The 19,932-nt window shown below is 47.6% G+C and overlaps 1 protein-coding gene across 1 annotated transcript in view; it reads left to right on the top strand.

The window, feature by feature from the left end:
- The first annotated feature begins 326 nt into the window (after positions 1 to 326).
- LOC8033158 (protein draper) overlaps positions 327 to 19,932 on the top strand; it is an 85,184-nt gene continuing 65,578 nt past the window's right edge. Inside the window, exon 1 of the mRNA XM_042286088.1 lies at positions 327 to 409. The gene's annotated coding sequence lies outside the window, so the exon portion shown is untranslated. The remainder of the gene's footprint in view (positions 410 to 19,932) is intronic.

The raw sequence follows: 19,932 nt of genomic DNA, 5'->3' as shown, positions 1-19,932 counted from the left end.
ATGCTGGTCTCTGTGTCATCAATCTCACCTAAATAAATGAACCCCGGGTTTTTCTTTCCTGTTTTTATTTTTTTCGTATTATTTTTTTGTTGATCGCACAACTGTCGTGATTTGCCTTTGTCAGTCTAGTTACCGAGAGCTTAAGCACCACGGGGCATGGCCAGTCCCACTCATCTCATTATTGCGCGGCAGCCAATGAGGTTGCGAAGTTAACCGATTGAGAACCGCGAAGAACCAATCACGAAGCAGTAGGCGTGAGCGCAATAATTATTTAGCTGTCAGTGACTATATTGCGTCTTCAATGCTAATTTTTCGTTCTCCGTACCCTTTCAGGTGTTCGCCAGGCCTGGCCGCACGCCGTCATGTGACCCCTCCGGGACTGCCTGCAGCGCACTGCGCATTTCTAACGGTGCGTTCACATGCATTACGTTATGCTAAGCTCGCCTGTAACGCATCATTGATTATTTTCATGTTTTATGCATTTTTATGTTTAACTTTTTTTATATTTACGCGTGAGGTAATTATCATATAGTGACGTACCGTTTATCACCTCGCACTTGTGCGTGGGCACTTGTGCGGGACAGTTGCGCTCCGCAGTGATTTCCCTACACACCTCCTGGGGGGGGGGGGGGGGGGTGGGGGGTGGTGGTGGTGGTGGTGGTGGTGGTGGTACACCCCTTTTTCCTTGTTTTTCTGAAGGCATCCCCTTAATTCGCAGCGCTCCGACCGCCAAGTAGGCATATCTGGTATGGGCGACGAAAAAATATAAAAACGTTTCAACCTGCAAATAGTAAAAAAAAAAAAATAGAGGCGAAACGACAATGTGCGACGGTTACGTTTATGTCCTAAATGCCTTCTATTGGCGTGGCAACTGCAAAACAATGTTTTCGCCCATACTGGAAGTGACAACAATTCAAGATGGCGGCGCCCTTGCCCCCCGTCTTTCCCCCTCCCTAATTTCAATTCCTGGGAAAACCCATGTCGCTCCTTTTCGCGAGCTCCCTTGAACGCTGCCGTTGGAATGAAGAACGGATACTGGTACTTGGAGCATTCCAGCTCAACCACGTGTGAGTGTGCACGCGTGGCGTCATGCGAGCGCCTGACTTCTCTTTGGGGAGTTAATGGTCAAGGAGAGGCGACGCGTGATCGTGGACCTTAGCATGACCGAGGCATCGCTATACGGGTCCATCGGCTGCCAACTGTACGTGGACAACGAGGAGGTGAGCGGCGCTTTCCAGCCCTTCGGCAGGGTAGTCTTCACCCGGCATCATGTGAACGTCGCTGGGTGAAGACTATGAAATCCAAACTTGGACCAGGATAACTACCCTCATTCTTTACGATGGAGTCGCCAAGGAGGGGCTACCTCACCAGGTGACTGTCTCCGGCTAACCGGTTCTTGTCTCTGTGGGGTTGTCGACCGTTCCTGTGTCTACGCTTCAAGCAGCTGAGTCCCATAAGCCGTCAATGCAAGCTCCCTCCTCCCTCCCTCCCTCCTCCCTCCCCGGTGTCGGGTGTGCAATAAATTTGTACATGCAGAAGAGGACTGCGTTCCCACACCTTCGTGATTAAAACGAAAGGGCCTACGAGCGCACCTGTAAACCTTCCGATGAGGGACCAACAAATGCAGAAGATCTTACCACGATGGCGCCGGCGGAGAAGACGGCGGTCCCGTAAAGGACGCAAGCCAGTGTCGCGACCACGACCGTTAGCGCAGAAACACGGGAAGCGCAAATCCACGGCTGCTAAATCGGACAAAAACGAGAAGCCGCCGGCTGATCTTCTGACGGAGTCGAATTCTTTAGCAGACATTGACACGACCGATTCGTCAGCGGAGGCAACGGTAACCGTTCCATGAGGACCTTTTCGCCGGGATCTGAAGGGGTCGACGACCAGACAATATTCCAAGGAAACATCAAATCAAACCCTCATTCTTCACTGTCCTCGGCGGGGTACTAAAAAGCGGTCCTGCCTCTCTTGGTGCCCCGAGGATGTTTGTGTCAACAAAGGCGTTCAAATCACGACCCGGCTGCATTCCCGATTCTGCCTCAAGGGCCCAAGGCACAGAGGAGCCGTGCTCGAGGACAGCACTTGGAAAGTGTCACTTTAGACGAAGCAGGTCGAGTCATGAGCGAGATCGCCGTTTTGCGTTGTTTTGATAATGTGTTAGTCAGATGTGTCTTATAATCTCCTAACTCCTACTGACATTTTCAACAAAAAAAAAAAAATAATAATAGCATTTTTTATTTTTTATTTGAATACGCTGTTTGCTTGCAATAAGGACGATGATCTGCACGTGTTGTTCTCTCGTTTTGGTTTCTCTTTTGATGTTCCGACGCTTTCCGAAACATGGTATCAGAAGTCGAAGTATCAATTTTTAAAAATGCCTGGCTACGATGCCCTACCTGAAACACTGACAGAAAGGGCAGGGGTATATTTTCGGCAACATGGCATAACTTGAAGTCCGTTTTAGTTCGAAAGTTTGCAAAAATAACTCACGATTTGGAAGTCTTAACTGTCACTTGCAATCAGAATATTTTTTTGTTTCGTACCGCCCTCCAATTCCTCCCCCCACCCTTCTCCTCACCTTCCCCCCTTCCCCCGGTGCAGGTGTGTGTACCTCTCTGGCTTTTCTCGACGTCTTGAGTTAGGTAAAGGAACGTGGATACAATGTAGTATTGGCAGGTGATATAAATATTAACGTGCTAAATACATCGACAGTACAACGCGACTTCATAAGATTACTAGTCTATACTAACGCCATTGCCATGCTCACTCGCACTCCAAATTGTTCTACTACATTACTCGACGTTTTTATTACAAATATTGGTACGCAGGAACTGCCTTCAGGAGCTATCGCCGCTGACATAAGTGATTACCTGCCGATCTTTATAATACCAAATAAGGATACAGTTGCCAAATCTCGTAAGGAAACGCATACCATTTCCTTTCAAGACGTACATCCATGCACTTACATTAAAATTACGTAAGGAGCACTCACAGATTTGATGGGAGGAAGTATACGCTAAAACTTAACCAAACGATACCTACGATATGTTCTTGGCTTTATTCCAATTATTTTATACCGTAAAGCATTTCCGTCAGGAATGTTAATTGCAGCAAATAATGATTTTCATTCACGTATCGTGCGCAATCCATTGTCAAGCCCGAGTTGTCTAGTTAGTGGGAAACAATTGAAGAAGCGTATTCGTGACTTCCCAGAGTTAACAACCTTTTTTTTTTATATGTATATCGGTATATTACAAACTCCTCTTCATTCGTTGCGCCTCGTGCTACGCTTATTAGGAACCTTCTTTACGCCGGGATCTCATCTCAGAGGAACAGTTTAGTGCGTATTCGTTCCCGCGAAAACGAAACGAGCTTTTGTACGTACTTCTTTCTGCCGGTTCGCAGTATTATGATCATAGAATATGGGAATTTTTACGTTGTTCATTATTTTTATGTAAATATTATAAGAATATTTGAAGTGTGTATGTGTTTTTTTGTTTGTATTTTGATGTATTTTACTGGAAAGGCGTGTTGCTGTTAGTGGGCGTCATCGAGAAATAAACAAATGAAAACAAAGTGTGTGATCCAGGAAAATAAACAGACAGAGAGAGAGAGAGGGGGGAAGTTTTAATAGGCAAAGAAAACGATGGTGCACATTCTGTGCATTCCTCGAGTTAGGAGTCCTTACGCCGTCCGATTTCCCGGGAATCGCTCCCGCCGTTACCGTATGCAGCCCAGAAAGAGCCTCGAGACGGGAACTGGCAAGTACGCGTTCTCTCGCGTGCTTTTTCGTGCCGGGCCCCGCACGTTTCTGCATTCCTTCTCCGGTTGCGTCGTGTGGCCGGGACTCGGCGCGCGAAAGAGGGACACTTATCGCCGGGAATGTATTGCGGCCCAAATAGCACGCGCGCAAATTCGATGACGCGCCCGAACGTCCGAAAATAATACCCCGACGTTTGCGTATGCACGTGCCGGTGAAAATGAAGAAAAAAAAAAAGAGCAAGAAGAGTACAACTTTGCTGACATTGCGCTCGTTGTCGGCAGAGATAGAAAGAAATGTTGTTTGCCGTTTAAAGATGTTAATTTTAGTTTTTTTTTTTTTTTGTTCTTTTTATTTCGATTGTTTGTGTACAATGTTCAGCTGTTGCGACATGTAGACCCTCGTCCTCGTAGTTTACCGAGCCCTTTTGTACTCAAAACGGCGTGCCTTATTCGCGAGCTCGATTTTCTCGGCAATGTTGTCGCCGGACCTGGGGTCATTGCGCTTCTTTTGCTACAACTTTTATCGCGGCTCTTTAATTTCAAAACCCTGTCCCGTTATGCGAACGCAACTTTGTCGACGATACATCTGCGAGAGGATGGGGGGTCACTTCGACGATGCCAGCAGCTGGGATCGAAAAACTATGGATCGGTCCAGTTTGTTTTTCTTCGGCGGTTTTTCGACAGAGTTCAGTGAGAGGCGTTCGGCTGCCACTCCACACGTTGATTCAATCAAGCGCGAAGCGTGTGTCATGACATTGCGTTTTTACTTTGTTCGTTTGTATCGATATCGCAACTAGCTTTTGACACCGCTCAGACGCAGGGGCAGATTTAAAGGGGGGGGGGGGGGGCGAACGCCCTCCCCCAAGGCCCCCCCCCCCCCCCCCCCCAATGGCTGACCCATAAATCCGCCCCTGCTCAGTCTTGGAGTATGGTCTTGCTTCGTTGGTTTCGTCAGGACCGCCCATATATGAAAATGCGAGCTGTTTTCTCCGCTCATACATCACCAACAGTGTGCCGAGTGCGGAACTAATTCTGTGCTTCTGTACTTTGCTGTTTCTTTTGGTTGCCGCTCCTTGCAAACACTCGAATTTCACGTAATCCGCACGGATGTCCCCCGTTTTCTGCTGACCTTTATATATATATATATATATTATTTTTCTTTCATCGCGTACATTCCGGAAGCGCAAGAAACAGTGAGAGTCTGCTTCGCGCCAATCCAATTCATCCCGACGATCTCGAGACGAGAGCCTACTTCGTCCGAAGGACCAGTTATGCCATCGAGATCCGATTATGCGAAGGAGGGACAAGACACACAAAAAGGTCCGGCCGCTCCTTTGCTTCGGAGGGGCCAGCCATTTAGAAAGGCGGCTTCCGAACCGCGCGCCCTAATCCATTTCTGAGTCGGAGTCCATCTGAGGGCGCTGCGGCAGCCATCGACGCTGCCGGCAGCTGGACGCTCCGCTGCCCTCCCCATCTTCGTCGCGAAAAAGCCCGGACTGCACCGCCGATGGGATCAATCGACGCTGGATGGCAGCTCCCCGAATGTATCTTTCTCTGCCTGCTTCTGTGTGCGCGGGGGAAGAGGCCTTCCAGTCTTCTTCATCTCGTCGTCTCAGGAAAGATCGAGCAGCTTAGCGGCGGCCGAGCTTCTTTTTTTTTTTTTTTTTTTTTTCTCCAGTTAAGATGTGTAGTCTGTTTCGTCCTAAGGTGAACCATTGTGGAAGGCGACGCCGCTACCTGGGCCAATCCGGTACCGGGGAGCGCGTCACGTGGGATCTTGCTCTCCGATTATCGTTGCGCCCGATCGGGAGATCACCTGACATCTTCGCCGCTTTTGAGTGGCCCGTGGCCTATCGTGGGGTGACGCGGAATCGAGTGCCGGAGCATCGAAGGAGGGGGAGACGCTGGATAGAGACATATATCCGAGTGCGAAATTGCGTTCGTCTTCTCGGAGAGAGCAAAAGTGCGCAGCGATCGGGACCTCGCCGAATCTGCCAAGGGGAAACGGACCGAAGAGGGGGGGTGAAGCTTAGGTTATCGGCGGACCAGTTCCGCTAGAGACGTGACGTATACTGTTCAGCTTCACCGCGCACTACGTTGTCCGTACATGCGTGCGCGCGTATTTGAGAAGCTGTGGCGCAGTAACTATTTGTGATAATCATTCGTAGCACGTTTCACACTTTTGCCAGTCGTTCTTCAATTTCAGGATTAAAAAAAACTTGTGTATGATTTTCTTATTTATCTGCCGGAATCTTTTTTCCGAGGAAAGAAGGCAAAGCAAAGCTAAGGGGAGGTGTCAATCTTCCGTTGTGCAATACTGATTCAGTGCTGTGAAGGGCCGATTTGCCCTGTGCAGTGCGACTGCTAACGTGTATTGCCCGTAACGGGAATCGCGCTGTAGTGGGGACACGACCTCACGCCGACACGTGCCCCTCTATATCGAAACTTCAGGGGTGAAGATTGAAACCAATATCCTCCAATTCTGCAGTGCCAAGTTTTGTCAGAGACGCTCCGAGTTTGCGGTGCGTCAGCTCACTCGACCATCCCCTTTTCCACATTTCCTTTGGTTGGTGCGAATTCTCAGCATTTTTATTATATAGCTAATACTACAATCATCGCATTAGATTTGTTGTACCGTAAACAACGTACTTTCTTATAGTCTTATAAACGGGCATGTGCAGCTTATTGGCTATCGCACATTCAGTTTCTTACGTCATGTTTTGTTCTCACCTTTTTTTTTTTTTTTTTTTAAGATATCTTAGTTGCACCTGATTCGAACAAGCGTCTCGGTGCATTGAGACGTCTATAGTATCGGTCTGCAGGAATGGCTTCGTTTTAGATGGACTATCGCGGTTATCCCGTCTCCAAAATAACACGCGAATGAGCGGTTAGTTCGGAAATGGATTTGAACAATCCTCATTCCTCTCGCTTGCCCAGTTATCCGCGACCAGATTCCCTGCCGCAACCCCTTCCGAGTCCCCCCGTTCGTATAGCGCTTAACGCCCCGCCATAAATCCTTCGTAATACAATTTAACGAGGCAGCCGTGCCTTTTTAACGGCGAAAACGACCAGTGCCGCTCAAAGTTATTAACCGCGAGTGGCGCAGCTGCCGCGGAAAATGCGGCGCGCACCTCCTTACTCCTGTTTTCGCTAATGACCAAAGCAGTCGGTATATATAGACAGGAACCTGTACCTCCCCTTTTTTGTTTTCGTCGCTTCTATCTTTGCCAGTTTCGGTTCTATGTGGGAAAAGTCTCGTTTGTTCGTGTACGGCCCGGAAATTAGGTTTGCGCCGTGGTCCTTTTTCGACCAGCGAACACACAGTATGCGGTTCCGGTTGAATCTTCGTTGCTGGCTGCCTTCTTCGTGTCTGCTCCTGGCCATCGATTCGAGTTCTTCTTGGGTCCCCCTGAGACTTCCCTTCCAGGGTGCTCCCTCGAATCGGGGCAGAAAAGGGCGCGAGGCCGAGCTCTGTACATTGTTTCATCTTACGCGATGTACCGCAACGAAGGCTTACGAGCAACCGCGAGGCCAATCGGTAGCTCGGAGATTGTCACCTGACCTTCCGGTTGGGAGCAGCGACCCGCCGAGGATCGAGTCACGTGACATGCGTGGAGGGCTGGATTGGACGAGATGGCTCGTACGCGTCCGCTGCGCTCCGTTGTAGGGGACGCGGCATGTTCGTTCGAGCAAGGCGCGTGTCCCTCGAGGACGACCGCCGCGAAACTGCGGGACCCGCAGTTTCTTCTGCGCAGATGAAGCGGTCGTTGTGCCTTTCTCTTGCGTGTATAGATATATACATGCGGTCGAGTGTTTGTCGTGGACTTTGAGACCGAGTAACCCGCCATGTGGCTCTTTTTACTATACATTCCGGCATTTCTTAGAAACAACGCAAAAAAAAAAAAAAACAACAACGCAGGGCGTAGTTTTTTTTATGCTCACCCGTCTTTCTTTGTGATTCGTTTTTCGGTGTTCTTATCAGCAAACAACGCACCTCGTGGCTGCGCAGCGATGATGATAATGCTCCAGACTCAGTACACGAGTTTCGTAAGCTGACATAGTATTGTGTTGGTCGCTCCTTTTTTGCATGGTCCACAACGAGGACAAGACATGGCCTTGCCAAAGCTAACCCGCCACAAAACCCTGCATTGTAAACAAACAAAAATGACCGCATCTCCACGCGGTGAATGATGTTAATTGAGGCGAAGCTCTGGTGGTGCTGATGATACTGATTTTACTGTTCATAGGTAGTGCTGATGGTGCTGATTTTTTATTTTTATTGCTCATATGTAGTGCTGAGTTCCGGGTTGCGTTTCGACTTTAATATTACTGCTTTATGGTCGGTAAAACGCAGAGCGAGTGGTTCTTCTAGCGGATCAGCTTGGGTCCGCTAGAAGCCGTGGGAACGCATCTCTACCGCTTAAGTTAACGGTCCATGTCAGAAAGAGAATGTGTGGTATGGATCGTGGTTATATACGCAGTTGAGCATTTGACCGCAGCGCCCTCTCGTCTATAAACGTTGAGCCAATGCATGCAAAGTTTAACGCGATTATATACGCATTTGACTGCAACGCCCTCTCTCCTGTATAGACGTTGAGCGGCTACATGCAACGTTTCATCCATGACATCCCCAGCTCTTGAGTTACTACCACATCTCAGAGCGCCCCCCCCCCCCCCCCCCTCCCCTCCCCCTCTCCTCTACTTGTCCCGCAGTCGTGGCCGAGTGGTTAAGACTAGAAATCCATTAGGGTCTCCCCGCACAGGTTCGAATCCTGTCGACTGCGCAAACATTTTTTTCCCTTTTTTTAAGAAGACAGATGGGATGGCAATCGATGTGAGCACGGACGCCGGACAAGGCTAGACCTTAAGGAGCTTCGCCTCTAAAAAAAAAAAAAAAAGGGAAACGCACGAGAAACGAGCGAGTTTAACCCCAATAGCTTTGTTTTTTGTCGAAAAGGTATGGCCAACCCCTCTAAAATGGCCATGATCGCCGCTGCCTCGTTCACTCGTGAATGTGCGCGACCGAAAGCATCTCCCGCTCTGGCAATCGCTCGCTCGTTTCTCCGATCCAGGCAGGAATGGGCTCGCCGCTCTCCGCGTTCTTTCCTCTTCGACGCAGTTTCCTTCGCGCCGGAACAAATAACGCCCAGAACGGGGAAACTGCCTCCGAATAGCAAGAAAGGGCCCCGGCTCGCACGCGCCAGATAGAAAGGGGTCAGGTGCATGGTTCGCATGGCGATCACGTCTTCCTCACGACCCAGGCGCAAATAAAACGACCTCTCTTTTCGACAGCGCTCTCCATCGAGTTCCGCGGCACCGCGCCGCGTGCTGCCCGGACCTCACGGCTTCGTTCCGTTTCCATATGCTGACAGTGCGACGGAAGTCACACACTTGCCGGACCAATAAACCGCCTCCCGTTCGTCACCCGACCCCCGCTCCCTGCGTGTGGGTATTGCGGGAGCGTTATCACGTGATGGAAGATAGACGTATGACTACTTCGAAGGAGATGCACCTAGCTTACACCACACTGACAGCCTAGGGGTGAACAGCGCCTGTCACGAGGTTCTGGTTCATCTCCTGCAGGCCTTCCGCTGGACGCTCGATCGAACACGAGCTCCCTCTTGTGCTTCTGCTCGTAGCTTCGGTGTGCGTCCTCTGCACCCGGAACACCGGGTCCTGACCTCCGGTCCTTCAGACTCCATTTCTTCCGCCGGTCATCTTCAGCGGACATGAGGGGAGGACAGGAGAACGGACACCCCCTGTCCATTGGTGCGTTCCTGTAATAGATTTGGACGCCATTTTCGGTCATTTATTCTCGTTCCTGCTGTACCGAGTCGGGTTTTCCCAGCGAGACGACAGTTTGTTGTCCAGTTATCCCGATGTGTGATGTTCGAACGTTTCTATATCGCTTCTCGTTTTATGTGTTTGTTCCCTTCTTGTAGGTAGTGTGTCTTCCAACGCGCGTATGTTTGTACGTTTTAGCAATGTTTCTTGTCACATCACGCGCGTCCTCTTGGTTCTGGCATGTTGTACTGCATGCCTCTCGTCATGTCATCCGACGATTGGGAACTTCCGCCGTCTCTTTCTAAACTTCTAAATATTTCCGAGCTTTCAGATATGTTTTAATTCATGTTTGCGATCACAGGAGAGCGAGGAACAAGCTGCTCATGTAATTTCTTTCTTCAGCAAACAACGCGTCCTACTAAAAATTAAAAAAAAAAAAACTTGTTTTTTTTATTTAATACGGCGACCGTGCAGACATAAAGCACCGCGGAAAATGTCTCGCGATTCCCAGCTTATTTTTACGCATTCTGTCCCGCACGTCCGGAAGACAAGCTGTTGGGGGCTTTAACGAAACGCGTGTTCTGAAAATATGACATTAGTTCCGACGATCGCATTTACGTCCAAAGAAATTCCACCCGGGGATGCTAAATAACAGTGATAGCGCCTCAAACAGACTGTGCACTCTGTTTGAGGCACTATCACTATTATTCGGCTGCTGCCTCAAGTTGCGAATGACCTCAGAGTTATTCAGTGGCAATTGCTTTCGAGCGTTTGGCACGTGTAAATCACGGCCAGGCACCGCACAACGGGCTTCCGAGTTGCAACCTCGACGAAGCAAGTTCAAAAGAAATCGGGGAGTCATTTAAAGGAGGTGGCACCTTCGCTATATATTCCCCACTGCAACACAGTTAACGGTGGCGATACCAACATCTGCGCGTCCAGCGACATGCGATACAGTATATGTTTTGTCTTCTATTTCCATTTGGGTCCGTCAGGCTAGCGAGGCTACAGAAGGCTAGACTGGCGAAGCATTGATATCCTGGGATGTGGCTAACTTATCGACATCATTTGTTGCTTCCTTATTTGCTCCTGCTTATTCGTATCGGTGATATGTCACATGCGCATTGGCTGCAAAGGGACAATGGACCCACCACGCCCTCGGTTTCTTAAGCTGTTCGTGATTCTTTGCCTTCCTTCTCAGTTGGCTCGGGGGTCTTGAAAGGCTCTCTCGTTTCCCGACGAATAACTCAGATCGTTCCTCGCTCATTGAGTCCACGACTGGACCGTCTGTCCGTCCCGTTTTCGGGGGCCAGCGGAAGCTCCTTTGTCCCCCGCCGCAATTCGAAGCATCGAACAGTTTGGAGGCAACGCCCACGCACGCAGCGCACGAGGCACCGCAAATCTGACTTCGTTCGTCAGTGTCACTTCCAGAGTTTCCTTTCCAAGGGGCACACCATCCGTCCGCGCGCTCTCGTCTGTAAAAAAAACGTCGCCGGACCTTCCGCCATCGTAAAAGCGGCCTTTCCAGCGCTCCCTCGGTTGTATATCCAAGCAGCGTCGTCTGTGACGGACAAATTCCGGAGTAAAGGATAAAAAAGAAAGATAAAGAGAAGAGTTTTTTTTCTTTTTAGCGGGAATGAATTTGTGATCTTCCTGCAGCCTCAGTTGCTGGCAGCCTTTCAAAGCCCGGCAAACCCCACCACCAACGGGGTTTTGTACAAAGTTTGCGGGCGCTCTCTCTTCTTATCGTCCGCGAGTTTCTCCTCCCGCTCTTAAGACTCCCGATATTTTTATTTTTATTTTATCTTTACTTCCACGCGTAAAAAGAAGATATGAGTTCTCAGATTGGAAGATTTTTGTTTGCACCGTCGGCTTACTCTCTACATTTTGTACAGCTTTTATTCGTTAACTTTTTTATTCACGTGCACGTGAACTTTTTTTTTTTTTTTGTTTATGTATCTAACGGTGAGGCACATAAGGACTGGATGTAGCTCGAAATTGGTAACTCTGCGTGTGTGTGCGCGCGCTCTTTATTTGAATCTTGGTCTCCCGCATTTGCGTAATGGGATCAAGCGGCCGAGTAAAACGATTTCTCGGGCGCCCCGTAATCTACTCGATGTTTAGGTTGAGTGACGAGCTCAAATTGCTGTACGAGGAAGCGGCAGAGCCCGTTGGCCATCAGAGCAGCAGCTGGCACCGACGGAGTGACTGCAGCACGTATTACGGGCTCCCGAAGTGCCCTGGCCCACTTGCCCCGAAATCTCTGAAAAAGGCCTCGGCGAGCAACGATCGAGGTGGCAGGATTCGAAGCGCCGTTATCTCGCCGCTTTTTTTTAAATTTTTTATGGAGATTTTTTGGTGCTCTTATTACTAAGGATGGACATCTCAATGGCTGTTGAGATAGAATAGAAAAGATGGACTAATACTTACGCTTTTTTTTTGCATATTTGCACCGGACTTTTTTTAAATAAGTCGGTCTGAACGCTAGATAGAAATGGGTGGGAAGAGGTACAAAATCAGAATGCGAGTGCAGATCATTTTTAAATGCTTGAAAGCCCTGATCCTTTAGTGTTTCCTGTTAGGCTTAATTTATATAGATGCGGAAATTTGAGCTTTTCAAATCAAACCAGATTTTTGTTGTTCCGCTTGTTTGAACGGTATTGCAACTAAATTATTGAACAACCGGCCAAACGCCGTCGATGTATTCGTGATACTTGGCGTGGCGGCTACTGTGTGTTCTTCAAAGCATTAATCATATAAATAATTTTTTAGTTAATTATTATGTTAATCAATATTTAAGTGTTTAGTTAATAAATTAAAGTAAAAAGAAAGCAAAATGGCTAAGAACCGAACGTAGCGAACTGATTTGAATACACGCACCGTCTCAAAATTGTTACATTACTAAAATACCGTCTTAAGTATAATAACCTCATTACTAAAATTCCCTGTCTCATTAATTGAATTGCCTACATGACTATGTTGCCGTCCTCGTTAAACGATAACCTACCTTTCAAAATTACCTGAATCGCGCAATGAGAAATTACTTTGCTTATTAGTGAAGAATATAATTCTATTTCTATAAGACACTATTGCCACCTCTGTTCAGTAACATCAAACTTTGTCGATATTCCCGCCTCGAAAACACTTTGATACGCTGCTGGACCGGTCGGTTTCCGTCAGTAAATGCAGATTAATTATCTGAACAAAAACGTGAGGTCGGCCTTGTCGAAAATAATTTTGTGCCGCTGATCCTTCTCGGCTTTCGCACGCACTGTCTATCCAAGAACTTGGTGCAGCTCAGTCAAAGGTACAGAAAAAAAAAATTACTTTAAAATACGATTTTACGATTACTTTTTTTTTATGATTATTTGTTTTAGGAATGGAGTTTCAAAAGTATGGCTCTTGTTTTCATTTCTCTGGGAACTCCAAGGGGAGCTCTTCACAAACCTCTAAAAAAATACACCGTCAAAAATAAGAAAAAAGAAGAGGACTCTTATTTTCTGCCATCTTCAGTGAATGCACCTACGCTTGCTCACTCTCGAAAGCGTAAGCTAGCGCTTGTTGAATGCGGAATGGGCACGCTGAGTCCCTTTCTCAATCACAAACTTGGTCACACTAATCTACGACGCCGAAGATGTTTGGCGCGGATGCTAATGTGCCGTTTGAGGCGCTGTAACTGCTAGAGCAACCGGCTCACATACTTTTATTTCAGCGTTGCAAGTCGCTCGTGGTTTAAACCGCAGCACGAAAATGGGGCCCTTAAGACAATTGCGTCGGGACGGCACTGTCTGGGAAATAGCCCCGGAAGGTTTTATGGAGTTAAGTGTAAGTAACATTACACCACCAGCGAGCAGCCAGTCATTGGTCGACATTTGGAGAAACGTTGGTGCCATGTACCCACCACGCACGCCGCCTCGGACTTTACGCGAGACATGCCTAGCGATCTCCGCGGCACAGTTCATCGAGGCGAGAAGATTCTTGCACACAAGACCGAACCTCGTGGGCAGCACCTCCACGTCAACGGTCCCGAGTCCACCCTGTATGAAAGCCACGTTTTGTTCCTAAAAACGCGCTCGAGCAAGCAAGTAGGGAAAGAACGCACATATCCATGGCACGTACTGAATTCACCTTTTAGTCAAGTCGTGCTTTTCTTTGATTCATTTCAGTGCCTATTTGTAACCCGAGCAAGATACTGACTGACGTCTACGAGAGAGGTCTGAGCCATGCACAAAGCGAGCAGCGAAAATATCATAAAATGTCCGAAACCATTCCAGATGAGTGACGAATGAAACGCCTACAAGTGCACTTCGATCCGAGACGCGGACGAAGCGTCGCCTGTCACGGGAACCGTCACCGGATAGCCGGTGTGTCCTGTCCGTTCTGCGAAGAATCCCGCGCTCACAATGGACAACCGAGCTCCGTGCTTCCTGCCCGTCGCGAAATGAGGCTCGGCGACTGTGACACCTTCCGGCGACGACGCTATACTGCTCTGCGCATGCTCGTATCAGAGACGAGACTCTTCCACGCAGTTACTTTTTTTTTTACAGCTTTTGGCTGCAACCGGAGTACGCGATATGCTTATTGTAGTGCTCGCTCTGATAACTAGCCGACATAATGCCGTGGTCACACTTCTAACACAGCAGACCATGTATGTTATATGATGTACGTATGAGCAGTGGGACTTCGGCTTTAATACGCCAAACAGTGATTTAGAATCCCCCTAGGTTTACAATACTGAATAAACCCTTGACGCGAGCAACTTAGGAGGACATTTGTATGCGTAGGCTGTCATTAGACAAACATTGGCGAACTCTTGCCAAGTTCATTCATTAGTACCCCGACGTTTCGGGACCGATTCGGTCCCTTGCTCACGGGTGAGTGCCTGTGGGGTACACGCGTCGCTATTTGCACGCCAGCCCTGAGACATAATTGCTCGGCAGATATGCTCGTGCTCTCCACCCTTAAGGTTCTGTTTTGTGTCACGGCTTTGTCGTCCTTCGGGTCTAAGTCGTTGTGAGAAATCGCTACAATAGTAGAATTTTATTTTTCTAAGTATCCTACCTTCAGAACACACCATTAAAAAAAAAAAAAAAGGAAAGCGTTTTTTTTTTTTTTTTTTTAGTACAGTCTATCTATCACCACTACCAGACGCAACTCGAAGAAATGTCTCCAAAGAGGTGTTTCAGGGCTCGGACGCGATGAGTGATACTATATCGACTAGTAGCTTCGGATACGTCACAAAGAAGTGACGTAATTATATATAAAACGCCCTTGTCACTTTGATAAGAAGTTAGGAACGTTCGGAGAGCTCAATTATGCGCAGGTTTGTGTGTTCTCGTTAGAAACCCAACGAGACAGAGCGGCATTTTTCTTACTTATTTCGGAGGTGAGGACGTCAGGGAAGACCATGTTCCTTTCACGATCACTCGATGTAGGGTTTTCGAGCACCTGCTTAAAAGTCAACCACGAATTAAAGTCTTTCAAACGACGTTTACCCTTCTATGTGCGCCGAAGCCCAGCCGAAAACACTGCGAGCCTCGTGACATTGTTCGCAGGCACGTCATGCTCTTTGTTGCCAGCCTGCTTTTGCTCTTAGTAAGCGTCATCGAGCGTTCACGAAATAACATTTTAATGAACAGATCACATTTCAAAAAATTTCTAGGTAAAGAAAACGGAATTTGCTTGCCGGCTGCTAAAATTTGGCTGAAGACAAAGTGAGCAAAACGGACGAGCTGCATTTTGGTTACACGCAATTTAAACCGGTGACTTAGGTGTTCCCTTTTTGTCATCCGCTCGTCTCCGGGTTAAATTATATATAACAATCGACGCTTGTTGCGCCAGGTTAAACATTTACTTCACAGCCTTACAATGACCTTTGTTTTTGCCATTGTAGTTCTTTATTTGATTCTCTGAACTTCGTTTCACGAGAAAAATTGGGTTGTGTGTATGTTTATACAGCCTAGAACTTGGTCTGCCTCACAGGGGCGACGAGTCTCCCAGCTGTAGATGAGAAATTTAGCCAGTGCGGTACAACCGCTAGCCTGGGGTCTTTAACGTGCATCACGCAGTAGTGATACACGACCGCACGCCGGTACGATGCTCATCCAGATCGAAACGGGCAGGGGTGGGGCTCGAACCCAGGATCCCTGGGTTCTGCAGCGCGAGCTTTCGCTCCACGTGCTCCGAGCTGGTGTGCGCTAGACCACTCGGCCACCGATCCCCCCGTTTCACGAGAAGAAAGAACCCCGCCTGTGTTCGGAGACAAGTGTGGAAGTATAGCGGAAGGGCATTTAAGAAAAAAAAAGGTACTCCAACGGGAAGACTGTCCGGAATGCATTGTCGCTCGTCGATCGTTTCTCGGTCTTTGTTCCTGTCACGCGCTTGGCTCCTCGTAATCTGCCCGAGGCAGGCTTACAGGCGTCATGTCAGGCGGTTCCAGATTTAGCGTGCCGCTCTTGTTTCTATTAGAGTACGCGTCACCGCGCTTTCTTGCATATCTGAGCTGCCGGTTTGCGTTCCGCGCGTCGTTCGCTGCGGGAGAGCTGGGCTTGCGTCCAAGACCGGACGAACGTCTTGGATTGCCGGTTTTCCTGTGTTTTCTGCAATCCTTTCCTTCCAGCGAATGCCGCGGCGACCAAGGGGAGAGGGAAGGACATGTTTTTTGTTGCGCGGTTACGGCGGGAGACTGGGACGAGGCGGTACGGACCGCAGATGATGGGGATCTTCGTTTTGATTCGTTCTGACTCATGTAATCGATTGACCTACCGATTAATCGAGTAATGAGGTAATTGGCGTAGCATTTTTTTTTTTTTACCGCTTGGTTGGCCCAGAGTTACGTGCGTTATCTTCGTCACTGTCAAATTGAGAAAATATGAATTAGCTTGTCTAGAAGCTACAGCATATTTTGTGATAAGTTTGGATAGTATATCTTTCTATATTGGCGTTTGTTTCGTTTTCTATGTTTTTACCGCTCACGGTATAAGGGGGATGAGAGATTAGCGCAGCATCCCACATATGTCACATTTTTTTAATTAATTAGGGGTTAGCTAGAAATTCGACGTTAGTAAAAAATGTAAATACATTTCTTTTTGTCTTCTTTACTCCTGCCACCAGTCCGTTTTAAAATTAACTGCTGGGCTAGTTGGGTAGACATCTTAAATACAAAGGCGCAAAGGACAAGGAGCGAACAAAGAGAGCGCTTGTCGATCCTGTTCTCATCTTTGTTCTGTCCTTGTCCTTGGCGCTTTTGTAATTAAGACTCCACTCGGTTTTATAAGAAATGTGCAAAAGAAACCAATAACTGAAATAAACGGTCGTGCTCTACCTTGCATCGCTAGAACTATACAAATTTCAGTTCTGTTATCTTAATGAAACATTTTATATTAATGATTTCATTTTGCATTAACAATTCTATCAACCTCCAGATTATTGATCATATGAATTCTTAATTGATTAATGATCACCGATTAATCTGTTAGGTGTTCCTAACGTTGCTTGAACAGGAAAAAAATTTGGGTTTGCTTGGTTTTGCATATTCTTCATAATTTTTAGGTTTGACTTTTGACACGCTCATGTTGGAACCGGTATGCTTCGTCACGCAGTTAAATGAAGGTATTCTAGCTTAATGTTTTAATTACACGGAGACTTATAAGAAGATCGATACTGTCACAGTCAGTGAAAGAATGGGTGAGCTGCTGGAAAGGTATTTGAAGACAGTAAAGCAGCCGCAGTGCTGTCTTCGAGGTAACGCGCCGGCCTGCATATCCCATATTAGAATGAATCTGGATACGCAATCGAACGAACGCTAGTCGGAATCCTAGCGACCCCAGTGACGCAACTGCGTTGGAGCACTTGAAATATAAAGCTATTCTGACACTGCACCTTGTACTAAATTACCGCAGTTCTATTCATTACTGCGGCATTTGGCGGCCAGAACACACAGTATCTAATAGAGTGAGCGCCCGAAATCACGGATTAATGAACGCTGTTTTAGTTTGGTTGCACCCCCGTAACAGATCGAAATAACTTAAATTAATGAGTGTCCTTGGCTGCCGACTTATTAGATTTCACGCTCCTCGATGAAATGTGACGTAAACCATACAAATATATTAATAGTTTCGTGCCAACTCAGTGGGCTACAGTGTTCGCGGGTTTACCTAGTCACACCTTTCCTCGTTCATTCAGCTAAAAATTGGCTCTGCTGACAGATTTTTAAGGACCACGTAAAGCACGGGAAATGTTACTTGGTACACAATCCCAGGAGAGAACGAAGCGTGAAGTAAGCGAACAAAACATCAAGCCTGGCTGCTTCTATGGTTCTTATATTTATTTATTTCTTCATTTGGCGCAATTAAGTTAATGAGATGTTGTTTGGCTGCTTCTGTGTTGTTTCTTGTATTTTTGTTCTTCGGGTTTTCTTTTCGTTTCCTTTTTAGGTCTCCGTACTGAGTGGCACTCCTGGGCACTCAATGTCATTCACCTCGTATTTCCGGCGTTGCCCGATCTGGATGTTTGACTCGGTGGTCGATAAAGCTCTGTGGGTCCCGCTTGCTTGCCCTAGTTCTCCAGCCGGTTCGACAGTCAACTGTCACGGACACGGATCGAGGTCTAGCACGGGACGGGGTGGCACCCAAGCCCGACTGTAGGCGGACCTCGCGTTTTCTTCCCTGAGTCAGACCACCCTTCGCGCTTGGCTCTGCGAACGCCGTCCCTTCGGAAGCGAGCCAAGTGAGTCGGCTCGATCAACGACGGCCGTTCGAGACACGCGGAAACGCGGGGCACCGTTGCTTCGAGGAACTGTGACCTCGCCAAGAAACATACCCTCGCTTTCTTTTGCTTTGTTTTTTTTTTTCGTTGTCTCTGTTTTTCTCTTTTTCTCACTTCTTGGCAGCGTCTGTGCCTCTTTCCTGAGGTAGTGTGGGCGTCGACGTTTGCCGGTTTAAGAACTCGCCTTTGATGAAGGAGGTGTGAGGTCTTATGTGCGCGCGTGGCCTTGCGCTTACCCAAGCTCCCTCTTTTTTTTTTTTTTTTAGTATTTGTTGTTTATACTTCGTGTTTCATTGGATGCGTATTTTTTGTAGGAATTTCCAGACAACCATTCTCCGATCACCCTTCCGTGCGTCTGCTTTCCCCTAAAGTCCAAATTATATGTATTATTTTCTATCTCAAACTATTAGCCGAATTAGTGTGCTTAGCTGCTAGTCTCGGCCTTTCTCCGATAATCTGTTTTTCCTACAAAGATTGCTTGGAACATTATCATCTGGGAAACCAGACATCTGCCTTCGTGCATGCCGACTGAGTCACGGGGTGTATTGGGAGTGGGATTAGTTCAGCGGAAGTGTAGCGCGATTATCATGTAGTAGGACATTCCTCAGCACGCACTCGATGAATGCGGACGAACGGGAACGATTTTAAATCGTCTGAATGACCATGGTTCCCACTAAAAGAAACGCCCAACAACTTCTGTGTGTTCTTTTCGGACGCAACAAAAAAGCATATTGGTAAAGCCTTTGTGACGCTTCGGTAGTATAACCAATCGTTCATGAACGAAGGTGTTCACCAACAAGCTGTACTTCGGGAGTCTGTCCGAGTCGCCGGCGAGTTGTACCTGCTACGTCTGCGAGCGACCTTCCTGTAGAAGTCTCAGTTCTGTCAAGGCTTCCTAATTTATGAGTATTCAGTTAAGCGATTCGGGAAAACTTAAGGAGGCTATATGACCCCTCACTCGCAGCATTCCGCGAAGTTCGAGCAAACGTGTGCATCAGCGGACGAGCAACGCTGTTTTACTTGCATCTTAGTCGGTTAGTTTTTTTTATTTAGCACTCGCCTCACTCCACCTCGCGTTTCGACAAGAAACGTATGTGTGCGAATAAAGAAGAAGTAAAATTTACACGTGCCTTCGTAAAGTGGCAGTCATCTGTATCGATTCGCTGGGTGCGAAGAATCGACGACGACAGCGTGAGGGAAAAGGGTTCCTTTCGCCACAACGATGCTCGTGTTAGGAAAACATCTGCCGCTGATGTCGCGTCGCTCACGTCCCCTTGTCTCCGAGAACTTTCTGAAACTCGCTTAAAAAAAGTTCGCGGAACAAGAGTTCACAATGGTGGCACGCTTGCTCCACACGGTAGAAAAGCGTTTTCTCTAAAGGGGGATGGCTTAACGTAAGAGACACGCAGAACGTAAATGCAGCCTACTGGTTTATTAGACGTTACTCCGTTTTTAGTATAAGGCGCAATTGTGCGCTGTTCAGTGCGTAGTGTTATAATTCACGAACGAATTTAGTTTAAATTTATACTGGCAATATCGCGAAACAAATGGTACCCAACTAAAACGAGACGTTTCATTACATCTCATTTACTCTGCCTTCACAGTCGGGGGCGT

This window comes from Ixodes scapularis, unplaced genomic scaffold (genome assembly GCF_016920785.2).
Source record: "Ixodes scapularis isolate PalLabHiFi unplaced genomic scaffold, ASM1692078v2 PGA_scaffold0__279_contigs__length_252992795, whole genome shotgun sequence".
Lineage (NCBI taxonomy): Eukaryota > Metazoa > Arthropoda > Arachnida > Ixodida > Ixodidae > Ixodes > Ixodes scapularis.
Note: the sequence above shows the minus strand (reverse complement) of the source record. Positions and strands in the feature narration are given on the sequence as shown.